The sequence below is a fragment of the Manis javanica genome, chromosome 10 (assembly GCF_040802235.1).
Source record: "Manis javanica isolate MJ-LG chromosome 10, MJ_LKY, whole genome shotgun sequence".
NCBI classification, from domain to species: Eukaryota; Metazoa; Chordata; class Mammalia; order Pholidota; family Manidae; genus Manis; species Manis javanica.
In genome coordinates this window covers 91,035,940-91,052,885 of record NC_133165.1, presented here as the reverse complement: position 1 = coordinate 91,052,885, position 16,946 = coordinate 91,035,940, and the positions used below count along the sequence as shown (strand labels likewise).

The 16,946-nt window shown below is 40.3% G+C and overlaps 1 long non-coding RNA gene across 1 annotated transcript in view; it reads right to left on the bottom strand.

The window, feature by feature from the left end:
* The window catches only part of LOC140843814 (uncharacterized), a 68,510-nt gene extending 54,427 nt beyond the window's left edge, over positions 1-14,083 (bottom strand). Inside the window, exon 1 of the long non-coding RNA XR_012121771.1 lies at positions 13,702-14,083. This is a non-coding gene — a long non-coding RNA (uncharacterized lncRNA). The remainder of the gene's footprint in view (positions 1-13,701) is intronic.
* Between the last annotated feature and the right edge of the window lie 2,863 nt (positions 14,084-16,946).

Genomic DNA, 16,946 nt, shown 5'->3' with positions numbered 1-16,946 from the left:
TCTCAACCCTTTTTTCATAATAATGATAGCCTCCCTTCCCCCCACAGAGTCTTTCTAGACATTTTTTTCCCTAATCGCTTCCCCCACCCCATGAAATAAATCCTAGATTTGTCAACGTCGGTTTGAGCCTTGGAGAGCTTAGATGGTAATATCTAAGATATTTCCACCCCTGTCCCTAAAAACCAACTTTCACCCCGATTAGTGTGATGTTCCCCCTGTTAAGAATGAATGCTTTACACCACATTCTTTACATCTTTAAACACCAATTCTTTTCCAGACCCTGTGAGTACTGAAGTTGAAAAAAAAAGTATGAGACATACTCTCAAAGAAATTGCAATCTAGCTCACACCATCAGCTTTACAAAACTACCAGCCTCAAGATCCAGTGGTTCCAGTGCTTGATATATTCAGGATTACTGGACAGCAGTTACACAGAGAAAATGAACTACCAATTTAGTAAACAAGAAAAGGTTTCATCTGCATACGTTACTGAGTAACTGTGTGGTGATCACTGGATGCCAGGTCTTAAAAAACAGGGTCGATTCCTTCTTGTCTTGGAAATCTAGGGGAATGGATCTATTAGCAACCACTCCCATGGGCTTCCATTGCCTCCTCCCTGTATCTGTTATATCTTCACTATCAGAAGGCCTTGTCAAAATTCATTTGGCTCACGGATGGGCTCATTATAAATAACACAGACCCCTCACATATCGCTCACCTCCTCCACATTAATGACACTGAGTGGACACCATTAGGGACTCTTCCTTTATTCAGAAGAAAGGATTTTGATGAATCTACTGCTTACAGGCAGAAGGGAAAAAAAGCAATTCAACCACATTTTGAAATTAAACCCTCTGTGGTCTGAACAAGCATGATTGTCAGTTCTTTTATGCGTTTCCAACATTGCCACAATTAATACTTTAAAAAGCGCTTCGCCAGTGACATATTTAGAAACAGAAATCTTAGTATTCCTTTCCTAGTAGCCACATTCCATTGCTCAGCAAATCGGCAGGAGCCCTGTCAAAGCGGCCGCAGCGGCCCCGCCGCAGGGAATGGGGTGCGTGACTGCAGGGCTGGTGCTTGAGCCCCTGCAAAGTCCTTCTGCCTTTCACCTCTCTGAGTGGTGCCCGAGGAGCGGAGGAAATAGCTCTCCTCTGTCCCTCAACCAGACTTACGCCTAACACCTGGGGGCTAACCACAGTTATTTGTAGATAATCCCCTCTTGGAAAGGTTAGATTTTATGATGTGTTTATGACCCTCTCTGACCAAATAAGTTCACTTGCATTGGATTCTCTGGGGGGTAGTGTTAAGCAGGTGCAATTCATTTCTAAAGCTCTGTGCCTGGAAAACGCAGAAGTTGGGCTCTGGGGCCAGCCCCAAAGGCTAAGGAGAAGCTGACACTTCCAGGCCCTCCTTCACTCCTCCAGGCTCCTCTGCCCTCGAGGCACCTCCTCTATCCAGCCATGGCTTTTCATTCATGCGGAAAGATCCTGACAGAGGACTGTTTGCACACTGGTCACATGCTGTGTCTCTATTGACCAATGAGGAAATTCAGCGTCACATATCAGCTTCTGAACATGTATCAGGGGGACATGGGATCCGGGTTGGCCAGCCCTTTCCCAGGCCAAGTTAAAAACCAGCCTGTGGGACTGACACTGCTTCTTTCATAGATGCCACACCCAAGACGCAAACCTCACCTCTGGGCAGATGACCCAGCCTCCAGGGCCACATCTTCAACTCACTGCTCAATGTTTTGGGAGCATTAAACTCCCTACTAAAACCTCAAATTCAAAAAGCCATTCCTGTGCATTTCTGTTTCTACAAATGACATTATTCCTCTAGCCACCTAAGCTCAAGAATGTGGAGCTTCTTTGATTTCCCCTTCAGCCGGCTTCCCAGCCCTGCCCACCTCCTGCACAGCTGACCATGCTTCTTCCCTCCCTGTCACCTTGCGCTTTCCCTCCCAGGTTTCTCCTCTGTGTTGTCTCAGGAAAATTGTCAAAGACCTTCCCCTGTGCTTGAGCCAGTCCCTCTCCCATCTGCTCCAGGGCTTGAGGTCATGCATTACTCTCATCTCTTTAAATTCTCTCTCTCCTGTCAGCTCCCTATTAAATAGGCCTTGGTAAGCCTCTAACTGCATCCTGACCCTGTCACTTACTATCAGAGCTCTTTCTTCTTCCCTAAAATTAGAAATAATACCTTCCTCACAGGACTGTGATGTGCATAATCCAAAACAACCAATACCAAGTGTCTGACTCATTGTAAGCACTTAAATTCACTCATTCAACAAAATCCTCCGTAGTTCCCAAGCACCAAGTCGGGCACTGGGCTTAATCATCAATAATATTTAGTGGTCCTTGCCACCAACCTGTCACCATCCTAAGTGCTTTTTACACCTTAACTCATTTAAAACTCACAACAAATAGTTGTGCTTATTATTAATTGTAGAAGCAGTTACAATTATTATGCCCAGATGAAGGTATCGAGGCATGGAGAGGGTACGTTCACATAAAAGTCAAACCCAGACAAGCCTCGAGCATGGCACATAGTCCCTCTAAGAATGTCAGACTGCCCAGCCTCTCACATTCTACAGACAAGCAAATAATTACAACACAGTGTAGTAAGTGCTCGGATTCAGGGAGTCCTGGGGTGTGATGGGAACATAAAAGAAAGACAAATATTTACTGAGAGGGTCCACTAAGCTGAGCTTTGAAAGGCAAATGTTAGTTTCTATTTTTTCTTTTTGTCTCTTCCCTATTTAATTTCTCTAATATCATTGCCGTAGTAACCAAAGTATAGCTCTGATATTATCATTCTCCTGCTTTCCCCCTCAGATTTTCATCACCTAGCCAAAGAAGTCCATGCTCGTAAAGTTGGTGTTCCTGTCTCCTCCCCACCTGGTGCCCAGATCCTGCAGCTTCTTTCTCTAGGAGGCCCTTCCTCCTATTGGCCCTGAGTCTAAATCCACACTGTTCTTCAAAACTAGTACTCTTTCTTTAAGCCAACAGTGAATTTTCATCTGAACATCATCCCTCTCTCCCCTGAAACGCCATGATCTCATTACATGCAACTTTGTATCTAAGATTTTTGTATACACATATTGTATCTTCTACTGGCCATGAAGCTCCTTGAGGACAAAGCTTATTCTGCATCTTCATGCAAAATACAAGGCTAAATCTGTGCTAAATGGAGATCCAGATGCCAGGAATCTTCTTAGACTCCTGTGTCTCTCACATGTCTGCCCTTCCCTCCATTCCCAACACAGCAAACCCCATCCCACCTCCTCCTACAGGCTCTCAACACCCACTGCTCACTGTCCGCACTGCCCAGCTTTGGTTCACACCCTCATTTTCTTCTACCTTAACTCCTGCACTGCCTTAATCTGCAAATGTTTACTGTAAAGGGCCAGATGGTAGACGTTTGGGGCTTCGTGGCCATACAGTCTGTGCTGAAACCACTCAAGCCTGCCCTGGTGGTATGAAAGCAGCTGCAGACAACACACAGACAAATGGATGTGGCTGGGTTCCAATTAATCTTTATTTACAATAAGAGACCCTTGCTGAGCCAGATTTGGCCTTGCTGACATTTTTGAACCCCTAATTTAAAGAGCTACCTAATTGTTCCCAGCAAACACATTCAAACCATCATGTAGGAACAGTCAAATGATGTTTCTAGCTGCAAATCTGGTCATGCTCTCCAAAGACCCATAATGAGTTGACCTCACCTTTATTAAAAATGCTCATTTCCTCTCATGCCTTTCCCCACCACCCTACCTCCACTCTTCCTGTTACCCATTTGACAATCTCTGCTCATCTTTTGGAGTCCAGCTCAGAGCTCAGTTATTCCAGCAAGTCTTCCCTGTCCACCATGACCAGAGCTAGCTAGATTCTTCTACCTCTCTCCTTAGCATGAGCCTCTTTGGGTTTGAAAGTATCATAAATTGAAGTTACCAAATTTGTTGACATGGTAGTCTCACCTGTTAGACAGGAAGCTCTTTGCAAAACACGGGGCTGTCTCATCTACCTTTAGATCCTTCTATTCCTGATACATAGTAAGCACTCAACAAATGTTCTTTGCCTTTATGATGGCTGTTCCAAACTGGGAAATACAGCCACTTCCCAAGACCCAAAGATATGTTTGTCTCAGTGCTGGTCAGATAACATCGGGCCAGAAAGCCAAGGGAGTGACTGAGGATAAAAAGCAACAACCAAGGATTCTGTTCTGGAAGTAGAGAGCTGTTCTTTGTGGAATACTCAGAACAGTGTGAGGCAATAATTGCCTTTTCACTAGTTTTCAAAAAGAATGGAAGATCTCATGTCTTGCCAAGTGGACTTGTAGATATTTCCTCATCCAGATTAACCACTCAGTGAAACCAAATTGTGGGTAGGCACAAAGAAAGGTTAACTTGAATGGGGTAGCAATTGGATCACATTTGACAGAAGTCAAAGAAAGGACAGTGGATGAATCCAAGATAAAACAGAATGGGAGGAAAGTATTTTGTTGCTGTCAAAAGGCTGTGACTTTCATCATGCACATCGTAAAAGGACAAGGTGAAGGCAATGAGAATTAGAAGAGGCCTTCTCAATTCCTTTTACTCATAGTATACACAGGAATTTCATTCAGGCTCTCTCTCTGTCTCTGTGTATGAGTGTGTATGTAATGGACCAGTTAGATAAGGGCACAAAAGCATGATCTTGGGAGAGATCAAATTTCTTTCTATATACGATGGATACTACATCTCACACTGGTTACGGCTCCTTTTTCCTTTGAACAGTGCCTGATGAGAAAAAGAATTGATATGGCAGGGACGGAGGACCCTCAGTGAAAACCACCTGAAACAACTTACAGACCGAAGTACTTCCACTGAGATGGGTTAATTAGAAGCCCCTTATCCACAGAAGTTACATTCCTACACACTGTTCTAAGTTATAAATTCTATGCATCTCTAGGCATCTAAATGTCAAAACTTAGAAATCTAACTCCAGCACTGCTCTGAGATTATAGAAGAAAAATAGTCAGAAAAATAAAAAGTCATGTCTATCTTTGCTTATACATTTTCTCCTTTATGAGCTGTTTGGTTTGTACGGGTTTGGATTCCATGTTCTGCAGCACCTTTTCTCCACACAGTGAGGGGCAAGCTCAGCAGCTTTCTTGTCAGTCGACCAGGACAGAGGACTATGTGGAGAATCCAAGCCAAAGGAAAGCCTACTCAGTAGGTCTGAAATACCTAGACTTTCTATAGTGGTTAAATTGCCCGGATGACTGTTTAATCTCTCATCTAAATCTATCAAAATAGAACCATGTCACCATTTTATCCAGCTATAAAGGGGAGCTTACTCAGTTAAATAGGCAACACTTGCTTCTTAATCTTCACTGCAAGCCTGAAAATGCAGTCCAAATGCCACACAGCTGACATGGGAAGCTCTATTGTTCATGGGCCATCTTTACTGAAAGATTTAACGAAAAGAAATGTATATCTGGAATGCACTCTTTGAGGATTACTGCAGAGTTGAAGAACAAGCTTTGCATGAAAAAAAGTGAAGAGAGAGGGACCAATACCACAGGATTATATAATCCATTAATGTATTGTGACTAAGAGAAGTGTAGGAATCAGAAGTGATTTTTCTTCTGACCTCATTAATCTACCTAAGGAACCTCAGATCAAATTATATTAACCTCACTAAGCCCCTGTTTGCTCATCTATAAAGTGGAACACGTGATTTCTTTACCTAATTCACAGGTCTGTGGAGATAATCAAATCATAAATATGTGTGAAAGTGCTTTGAAACCTGTAAGATATCATAGAGAAGATACAAATATGGAAGTTGTTGTTGTTTTTAGTGATACCTGATGAAAAGGAAAGGATCAACATAAACAAGAAAAGTCAGGTGTCTTCTAGGTCTCTGACCTCAGGATATGAGGTGTAAGCCTCTTGTGTGGGTCAAGTATTGGCGTAAGGATATAACTAGTTCGTCCATTACATGAGATAGAGACTAGTGACTTCTGAGGTCTTTTCTCACTTCGAGATTGCAATAGGATTCCAAACATCAACATGTCCTGAAATATTTTGTTCCCATTAGCTGACCACTCTTATAAGATTGTTCTTATAGATTTGAGAGAGAGGCTGCCTTTTAATTACACCCATCCATCCCTTATTAGATCGTAACAGAGTTAAGGATGGGGGAACCTATAGTACAATTAACCATGATCTTCTCTGAGACATTTGACACACTTAACTACCTCCTCTAAGCTGAAATTCCGAGCGCTCTGGCCCCCTGCCTTGTCCCCCTCTCCCAGGCTCCTTCTTGACCCTCAGAGCACTCTTCTTCAGTCTCCTTCTCTGGCTGCTTTTCCACAAAATAACCCTTAAATATTGGCATTCCCCAAAGCTCTGTTTTGGCCTTCTCCCTTCATACCTTAAAGTTATCATCGAATGATTTTGACTGTGCATAGGTGATGAACATAACCAGTAGGATAATAACTGCCAAATTATCACCAGCTAAATCATCTGAGCCTTGTGTTTCCAACTGCCTATTAGATCCATACTACATACGATCCAAATTCCTTAATAAGGAATACAGACCTCCTCATATCTGGCATTCCCTAAATTTGAAGGCTTATCTCTTGCTGTGGCCTACAGGAGCCCTAAGATACAGATAGGCATCATATTTTAGTGAGAAAAGCCTGAATATTAGGTCCAGACTAAACCAGATCCTAGCTCTACTGTGTACTAGCTGTACAGACGCAGCCAAGTGCCCTAGAATATTAGAGCCTCCTGTTCCTAATCTGTGAGATGTTTGTGGTGAGAATTAAATAAGATCATGTATGTTAACCTAGTTCAGCTCCTAACACAACTTGGTTGCTTAACAAATATTGATTTCATTCTCTTCCTCTCCAGAAATGTTCCATTATTTAGATTTTCTCAGACACACCATGATTTATTTTCCGTATAACCAAGTTTTTTGCACATACTGTTCCTTTGGCCTAGAATGCCCTCTCCTCACCATCCCAGCCCTCATGCCAACCAGGCAAACTATTACACAATTCTTAAGAATGTAATTATCTGGAAATATTTACTTGATGAGACCACACTGCAGTCAGAGACAGGCATTCCTTTTTCCAAGCCCTGGAAGCATTTTATTTCTAAGTCTATCATTTTATATCAAAATTGGGTATTTATATTCTCTCCTTCACTAGGTTATGAACTCACTGAGAGTTGTATGTACTCAAAATCAAGCAATCAAGTGTCATAATTCCAAAAAGAGTACAAATCAATCTCTTATGTAGCTAATACAAGCTATAGAAATATGTAAAAATAAATATTTTATTAGTTAAGCTACATTTGGTAAGGACACCATTTAGATGGTATTATTCATTTATTCACTTTCCATATTAGGTACTAGAAACACAAAGATAACCTAGATAATCATGTCTATCTTCTCGTACTGGGAATTAAATCTTGTATGTGCAAAGATTTAACTTTTAAGTTAAAATTTTTATTTGTATCCATTTGTTTTTGGCAGAAAATAGTGTAAATGTAAAAATGTTAAGTTCCTCTTTAGATTCACTGTGTTCACCACTGACAAGAAAGAACTTGTGCCATTCATATATGTCAGAATCTTTTTAGAAACAAGTGCCTAAAAGCCAGGAAGGAAACTTACTGGGTTAAATTAAGTGGATGTCCAGTGAAGAGCAGAGACCACGGTAGGTTAATCAAACAAATCGAAGTTGTCATCTGGGACCTAGATTCTTTTCTCCTCCCCAACATCCTGACTGCAAGATAATTGCCAATAAACAAAGCGACATGCTCCCTTCTCACATTCTCAACATCTTCCTCTTCCTCACCATGAAACAAAAGTCCTTTCTCAATCTGACTGTTCATAGGAGCTCACAAGTTCAACACTAAACTAATAATAAATAACTGGCTCCAGAGAGTCATGAAATGGTTGGCTTAGCTCTGGGCTGAAAGAAGTCACTAGCAAAGAGAATGAGATTCTATGATTGGATATGGCAAATCAGAATCCACATTGGAGCTGAATTCAAGTTGCACTAATGCCACATAATGGGAGAGGGTGGAAAAGATGCCAGGATGTCAAAAGCAACATCCATGTGCTACACTGCATAATTAAGTCAGAAGAGAAGAGGTGACTCTTCAGCATATACAGAGATCCAGGGAAGACTACTGTGTTCTAGTAATAAACTACTGGTTTTTATTACAGAGGAAATGGAAAGGTATTTATAAGTTCTTTTGCTTGATTAATTTGCTCAGTATTCCTTCTAATAAAATGTTTAACTAAAATCCACTGTGAGTGCATGACATCATTTTGGCTCTAGAGTTATCTCTTTTTTAATTACGTCAAATGTCTGAATTAGCTATCTTAATTTCAAAAATAAGTATCTCAGTGTCCAACCCAGCTGTTAATGACTTATTCACTGGAAGCACTTCTCAAAAAAGCACTTTTTGAAAAGAGGCTTTCTGAATAGCAAGGAAAGTATTCTCTCTTTTCCATCCTTCTCCAATATCAATAATTTGAACATTTTTTAAACATGATTAATTGGTTGCTTTAATTTCTCAGGAACACTGCTACTGAGAAGTAAAACTGTGCCCTTGAAGAAACTGAATAAATGAAATGATAGAATAAAAAAATAAAAATTTATGCCTGATGTGAAAAACTACCCTTTCTCCAACCCAACCTAACCCCCAATACCACCAAAAAAAAGCACAAGTGCGCACATGTGCATGTGCACACGCGCGCGTGTGTGCGCGCACGCGCACACACACACACACGCACAGCTTTAGGAATGAAGATGGAATGTTCCATTTGAAAAAAAGTAAGTACTGATTCTCCAAACTCAAAGCATGTAATTTTGCTGGGTGTATGAGACTGAAATTCTCAATTCTTCATTGATAGAAGTGTGAACCATCAGGCCAGTCTGAGCTGCCTGCTTTGAGGTGTGCATTCCACGGTGAGGTCCTAGGGTGGCAGGGTTGGGGGGTTAGAATGAGAAACAGATCAAATGTCTTAATAGTTGTTCTTTTCTATTAAGTGCCTTTAGAAAATCATCGCTATTAAACACAGGCTGACCTTTTCCCCCATGAAGACCTCATATAAGTGTCCTAGAGTTTATATTCTAACTTTCTTCTTATGACTGCTTAATTGTTTTCAGCTTTCAGGTTTCACTGTCCCCTTGAACAATCCTTTTTTAAAAAACAAGAACGTTTTAAACGTTTTTTTAAAAGAACATTTACCAATAACAAGGTCAAAGGGTGCAGGTTTCAGGTTCCAGCTGGGTGTCCTCACTCACTCAGAGCATTTTCTGCTATTTATGTTCTAGCCTGACTCAGGCCAGTGTATCAGGTGAGGAGGGAGTCATCTCAGCTTTCCTACATCTCGATTGTGAAAGAGGCAGGCTAAGAAGGCAGACTTAGTAGCCATGAAATTCACTCCCTAGGAATCCAGACAGGCTACTATGCTATGGAAGGAACACAGTTTCGGTTCTCAGAAGAGAGTTCCAACCTGTAGACAGAGCTAATCTTTCTTCTCCCTTAGAAAAAAAAGGAACATTTTCTCCAACTGTTACTATCATACCAGCTCTGAGAGGCTTTCCTGTTCAAAGCCAGCTCCCTCATCTCCAGTGTGCAGACACATTAATCATAGAATGGAATGTCTTTGTAGCAGCAATACCAGGCGAAGAACAACCTACCCATGTGTCTCAGCAGATCTTACCTTAACACACAAGACGGTATTTCACAGAAACAACATAGGATATATCCTGCAGGGGTTTTAAGTTTTGAATAGGCTAATCTGTGTGACACCCTAGAACAATGTCTGGCATACAGTAAGTGCTCAATTACTAACTATTATGAGGCAGCCTAGTCTTGCAGAAAGTCTGGACAGCAAGAGATCTGGTTTTGAGTCCTGACTCTTCTACATTCCACTTGGGTCGCATTGGAGAAGTCACTCAAGTTCCCTGAGCCTCAAACTCCTGATCTATAAAACAAGAATAATTTCACCTCCCATATGAATTTTTCAGGGGATAATCATAACAAAGAAATAAAGTGCCTTTGATGAGCCATGGAGTGTTGTATGACTCTCAGTGAGCATAGAGTGCCAGCACGCGAAGGCAGACACCTTGTTCTGTGGACAGAACAGACACTCAGCAATATTCATTACATAGATTATAGTTTCTCAGCAGCAGCAGTATTATGGCCATCATTATCCCCTCTAACTCAAAACTTGTCTTCCTTTTCTAATGTTTTTTCATTCATTTAATCAAGGCTGAGATTTGGCTGGTAAGTCAGTAAGGGTAAAGATTGTGCCCATTGTTCAACAGTGATTTATTTATTTGAATATTTGCTTTACATTTACTACTAGACTATAACATCAATAATGCCATGTGGTACATTACAACTTTTCAAAACAATTTCCCATATATTATTTAATTCTCACTACAACCCTCTGAGTTTTTTTTTTTAATTATTAGAAGCCTTACTTTATAGGTTAGGGAACTGACTTAATAAACTAAGCCCAAGAGCAAAATGGCTCCTGATTACCTGCAAAATAAAGTTGAAATCAATTCACAGCACAGCATCATGGTTAAAAGCACACACTGTAGTAACAGACTGCTTAAAATTCAAATTCTAGTACTGCCACATACCTCAGGGAGACCCTGGGCAAGCTATTTAAGTTCTTTTGCGCCTCAGTTTCCTTACCTATGAAAGGGAGTTAATAATAGCATTTACACCTCATAAGGAAATGAAAGAATTAAGTCAAAATATCTAAAACATTTAGAAGAGCCATGCAGCTATTGTCATAATTTAATCTGACATTCGGCATCCTCCCCAGCACAGACTCAGACTGTCTTTCCAGACAGCTCTCCTCTCTGCCTTTGTAAACACCTGCTCTCCAGTCACCTTTCACCCACAGTAGGCCTAACATGATGCATGTTATAGGTGCTTGAGAAGTGTTTGTTGAAAAAGGAATGAAGGAAAAAAGGCAGACTGGCAGGAAGGAAGGAGAGAAGAAAGAGAAGGAGGGAGGCAGGGAGGGAAGGAGAAAAGAAGACCAGCCATTTCACCTTTCTCTGCTTTCATGCCCCACTCCCCTCATCAAAGCTATTACAGTCTTTTCGTTTTCCTCAAGGAGTATAAAGTATGATGAACCTTTGTAGACTCAGCGAAACTAAGATTTTTTTTTTGCACCTAGTTGACTTTTCCAAATCTATTCTGTTGATCTATATACTGCCACTACAAAGGCTTTATTTTCCCATCATAAACTGCCTTTGAATTCTTTGTAAGATATTTTATGTCTATTGCAACAAGATGAGATGCCACTTTATTAACAATATCTATTCTTAGTGTGTGCATAAGCAGAATTGGTAGCACTCAAAGCATTTTCAAAAGTGTTCAAGCCTTGTAAAGAATTGCATTCCATCTCCCCACACGAAACTGTGCTGTCCAGTGCTGAAAAATAAGGAAGAAAAACCCCACCACTGTAATTTACCTGCATCTTCTTCCTGTGTTTTCAGGATTTGTATCCCTTGAAAAATTGATTTTGATTAGATTCTTTAAGAAAAACAATTCTAAATTTTTAATCATCATTTAGCTTTCCTTAGCACAACCCCTGCTTTTTATATAACACTTGATACCAGGAATAAATATGTCAATAAGTTATGTTATCAGCAAAGAATGTTATTAGAGCTTTTAAATAAGATGAGTGAATACTCAGTATTTTTGTACAATTTTTTTTAACAGCTCACTTATATGAGTTGTTTGTGTCATGTTTCTGGATAGACTACCTGAGAGAAAAATTTAATATTGTCTTGAATTTTAAAATATTTGGATTGAGGATATCAATGACAAGTACATGTTAGCATACTGTTTCCATAGGATCTCAGACCCACGCCTTGATTTTGGTTTGTGTCTTAGTTTTTAGTTGGATACTACATGTTCCCAGGAAGAAAATGTGTAAATGGGTGGAAAGAAAGGGAGGCATTTCAGTATTTTATTCACTTCTTCTCCCCTAAGTGAGATGACGTTTGTTTCTAGTTCATTACCTAAAACAGATACTAATTAAGGGTTTATGCACAGCACAAGAGGACATCCTAGAAATTAGTTGAAAGATATCAGTATCATGCCTTTTGTTTCCTCATTATCTTCTTTGTCCAATATTTCTTATGCTGTAGCTCAGAAAATGTACTTTAGTTTGAGGTGGTATTTTTCTCAGGCAGGCATCCTACAGAGAAGTTAAATAAAATGTAACAATGTTCCATGGCAGAGGAGAAATTTTTCCATTGTCGCTAGAGTTAAAATTGTGAATATAAAATAATTTCTGTATGTTGACTGGACATTCCATTGCTCTCCCAGTAAAGATGTGAAACAACTCTTTTTCACAGTTACTTGGTTTATGGGCTAATAACACACAGTCATAAAGTCCCTTGGCAAGGAACTGATTTTCTTCTTTTAAAATTTGGTCAAGAATCTATGGTTTAAAGGAAAAAAAAGAAAGGTCACTTTCTGGATGCCTGCCTGGTTAAACAGGTTAGGCAGTATATTTTTTATGAGGGTAGAGTGTGCAGGTACTGGAGTATCACGGCTCACATGACATGGTGCGCAAGTAGAGAAAAGTTCCTCTGATTCAGACCTGCTCCCTCAAGCTCTGTGCGTGATCTGCAGGACACTAGCAGACGTCTGAATTCAATCAGTTCAGATCCCAAGCTTGGTCAGAGATAGGTATGAGGTGGGAGGTTGGGAGGTTTAGGTGAAATTGGTCTTAAAAGTCGAATAGGTTAAAATTGAATATAATATTTATTTTAAAGACTCTTTCTCCTCCCTAGAAGTATACCAGCCTCCTAAATAATAGAATGAAAGAATTACTACGAGAGAATCAAAGAGATCATAAATCAAAGATGAGAGTTTCAGCTAATTACCAACTTCACAAAGAAGTGCCCTCTGTAGGACAATAGAGTTAAAATTTCATCTCTTCTTTTCCATTACTAGGTTCCAGTCTCCCATGTACTCCTAATACAGACAATCTGTGTAAAGGTGCATGAGTCTCATTCTGTTCAGTCTGTAGAGATGTGGCCACGCCCCTCCCTGCACAGCTCTCTCAAGACGTGTGGTGGTACCCGGGTGACAGGTACCTTCTACTGCCATCTGGGTCTAGTCGTTGCTAAGTGCTCTCTCTGTGGCCGTGCTAGAGTTTGTCTTCATGAGGTGGAGGGATGACTCACAGGGGGCTTTGAGAAACAGGTCAGATGAAGTGTCTGCTGTTGTGTTGGGGCAACCAGAGCTGCCAGTAGGTTTCCAAGATGGGTTACTGGGAAGGGTTTTCTAATCAAGCTGACCTAGGTCATTCACATGAGGGCCTTTAATGCAGCCTTATTCCTGGGTCAGTGGCCCTAGCACTTCTGGAACCACCAAAAATTTTGGAATTAACTTAGGGATGGGGCTCGAGTATTAGAATTGCCCCAGTTTCCGAGCTTCACTCCTCTTCATTGCCTTCTCTTCCCAATTCTCTCACCCTCAGAAACAAAACAAAGCCCTTTTATTTTCCTCAGTATCCAGCTCCTTCTTTTTTTCTCCTAATGCAAAAGAGTTCGTGCCATTTTTTCCCAATATTATCATGTAAGGGCCCTGAGGAAGCACCCAGGCATTAGAAAATCAGACCCATACATTCTGTAGAAAAGCAAGGAGGCATACCTGTCAGTTCTTGTTGGCCAGTCTACTTTTCATCTACTTCCTGTGCTGTGAGATATTCAGGAAGACTTCTTACTACATCAGTGAAAACAAAACTTCAGTTCCGTTCTCAGCAACTTCAAGCCAGGTCAAGTCTTTGATAAGAAGCCCGTGAAGAGTGGATGAGTCCTGCACCTGAAGAGATTCAAAGTCCCTGTTCCTTCAAGGAGGGTGGGTGGGAGAAGAGATAAAAGAGAAATGGAGGAACAGAAGCAGGGGAAAGGGACGGTGAGGCAGAGAGTGAGAGGTAGACCAGGAGACAGGAGGGGAGTGAAAGAGGGAAAGGAGGAAGAGATGGAATGAGGAGGGGGGAAGGGAGGGAAGAAAGGAGAAAGGGAGAAAGAAAAATAAAATTTTAATCATGTGCTTTAATACCTCAAAAGGCAATTGTCTAAGTTTTCAAACATATTTTTATAGTGGTGATATGATAGCCAAGCCTTGTCATAAAATAGTAAAATAATACCACAAGTCCAAAATAATAAAAGAAAGCCCTTGGTGAAGCCTATGACAAGCCCTATGCCCTGTGAGCTGCAAGTGGGTGCATTCAACTTGGTGACCCTGCGGGCGTTAAGATGTGATTACAATCCTAGGCCTGCTTTAGCAATGATGCCTTGTTGAAACCCTGCCAGCTGACTTTTGAACTCAGAGCCTCACTAACTTAGCTCCTTATTCATTAACCAGTTGCTTCCACCCAAGTAGTCTGTGTATGTGTACCTGTTCCCCAGACTGGGCCCACATAAGCCTGCCTCAGTCTTCACAGTTGGAGTTCATAAAGTCTTTGATGACAATATGGGTTCCAGCCAGATAAGAAAGCAAACTCATTGAACTCACTATTTGAATAAGGCAGCAAATCAAACTCACCTACATAAAATCTTGCCCACAGAAAAATTAAACCATCGTTTTCAGGATGGAGATGATCATAAATGTTGATTTCCCTAGTAGGAATAACTAGGGATTCACTAGTTTCCTAATGGAAAATTGTTAACGCTCCAAACCAGCAGAACCTACATGACCAGGGACTCTGGTTTGCCCAGGACTGTGGTATTTCCAGAAACGTGGGATCTTCAGTACTAACAGTGGGAATGCCCTAGGCAAACCAGAGGAGTTCATCACTCCATAGAGAACCTCCCACCACTCACCACCCTCCTACTCACTTTCCCGACTTGCAGCTTGAAGATTTCCTTGGCAATTCTCTAGCAATGAGCTTCTACTTTTGTTTAGCATGTGTTCACCTGTTTATGTACCCTGCCTCTCTACTGAGCCCAACAGCGGAAACGGTGTCTCATTTATTTTTAACTCTGGCACATTGTGTGGCACTTAGAAGAGCTTGCTGAACTGAGTCATCTGATCAACTGAGTTGATCCTCTGCTGAATGTCAGCAGAATGGGGACTGTGATATCCTCAGACAAGCACTGAATTTTCTGCATGGTGTATGCACCTCCAGGCTCCCTAAGTGGAATTCCGCTTGGACAGGAATAATAGCCCTCTGAAAGCTTCACCTGCCCCCATTGAATGATGTGGTTTTTTGAATGCATGCATACAATAGCTGAGATCACAGGTCAAAATCAGACTGACCTGAGTTCACACCCAGACTCCACAATTTACTAGCTCTGTGGCTTTAAGCAAGTCATCTAACTTCTCTGCAGATCACTTTCCCCACATCTGTCTCTCACAAATGCAAGGACCAAACGAGACACATGTCTGTAGCACACCTAGCTCTAGCTGAATGGTAAGAACCTGATGCCTGGTAGTTCACATTGCTCTACTGGAGTTTTTTTTCTAAGCACCAAGGGAGCAAAGATGAGGATTATTAGAAAAAACAATATGTATAATAATATCTCCCAAGTTCTTTGTAGGCCCTGAAGGCTACCACCATAATTTTTTTAACAATAAAAGTGCCCCTATACAATTATGATGTTCTGCCTATGCCTATAATGAACACAACACTATAACCTAACACATCACCAAAAACCCACTATGTATATGGTAGTGGTGAGGTATCTCCATCTTTTCATCTCCCCCTTTTTATGACTTAAACCTCCCATTACATGAGCCATTTGCTGAATTTTCACTGAACTTTTCACAAACCAGAAGGTCACTGGACTTGGACCAACTCCCATAAAATTTTACTGTTCTCTGAGTTATTGCATAATGATTCCTAAGAGTTAATGTTTTACTTTTCTTCTAAAATAAGGGATTTGCTTAAAGGAAGAAATCTCATTATAAATACTAATGATCCTAAATCCAGAGCTTTATTACTCATCTAAGAACTGATAAAATATCTGAACAAAGTTGAAGTCATGAGTAAAGCACATTATATTGGTATAATATTACCTTTTCTCCTCATCCTCCCCATCCTTAAATGTATGTACATATTTAATATTTATATACCCAAAGAATATACCATTTTCTGGAAATGCAAAATTGAAAACAATATAGAAATAATACTTTACTTACTAATATATGCTCAAAGTAATTTAAAATATTGCTATTTCTTCCAAAGTAATGTCTGCTCAAATCTGAATAATACATGCTGCCACTATTGACATCTCTGATGTGATGTCATATATGCATTCCTAAAAAATTATGCATCCTGAAAAAATATGAACTGAAAATAATACAGCATATGTGAAATAAACAGTTAAGAGAAAACCACTAAATACTCAAGCGACATTGGGAATTCAGAAGATGCTGTTAGTGGCATAGCTTTTTAATCTCCCTTAAAAATAGACATAGCAATTGAAATGCCAAAACATCTACAAGAAAACTAAATGACAAGATAACCCCTGAATCCCAAAAATCCAAGAAGAAGAGTCCAAGCCACTATATTTGTTGGTAGGTGATAAAATAAAAACTGTAAGAGAGAAAATATATTATGTAATTGATATGTGCTCTGATAATACATAGCACAGCTATTAAAAATGGGAGGAAGAAATGGGGAAACTCTCTGAAAAACATAATAAGCTTATCGATTATCTTGTCACTATTCATTGAAAGCAGAAGATCTTAAGTCAAATGCTATTGGAGGATGCAGAATACTAGCTAATATCAATGTATCTCATAGTAGGGACTCAATAAACAATCAAGGAGGGGGAGAAAAGAGGAAAGGAATGGGTTCTTTTTTTCAGCTTTACTGAAGTATAATTGACAAATGAATTTATGGGATATTTAAAGTATACAGCATTATGATTTGATATACATATACATTG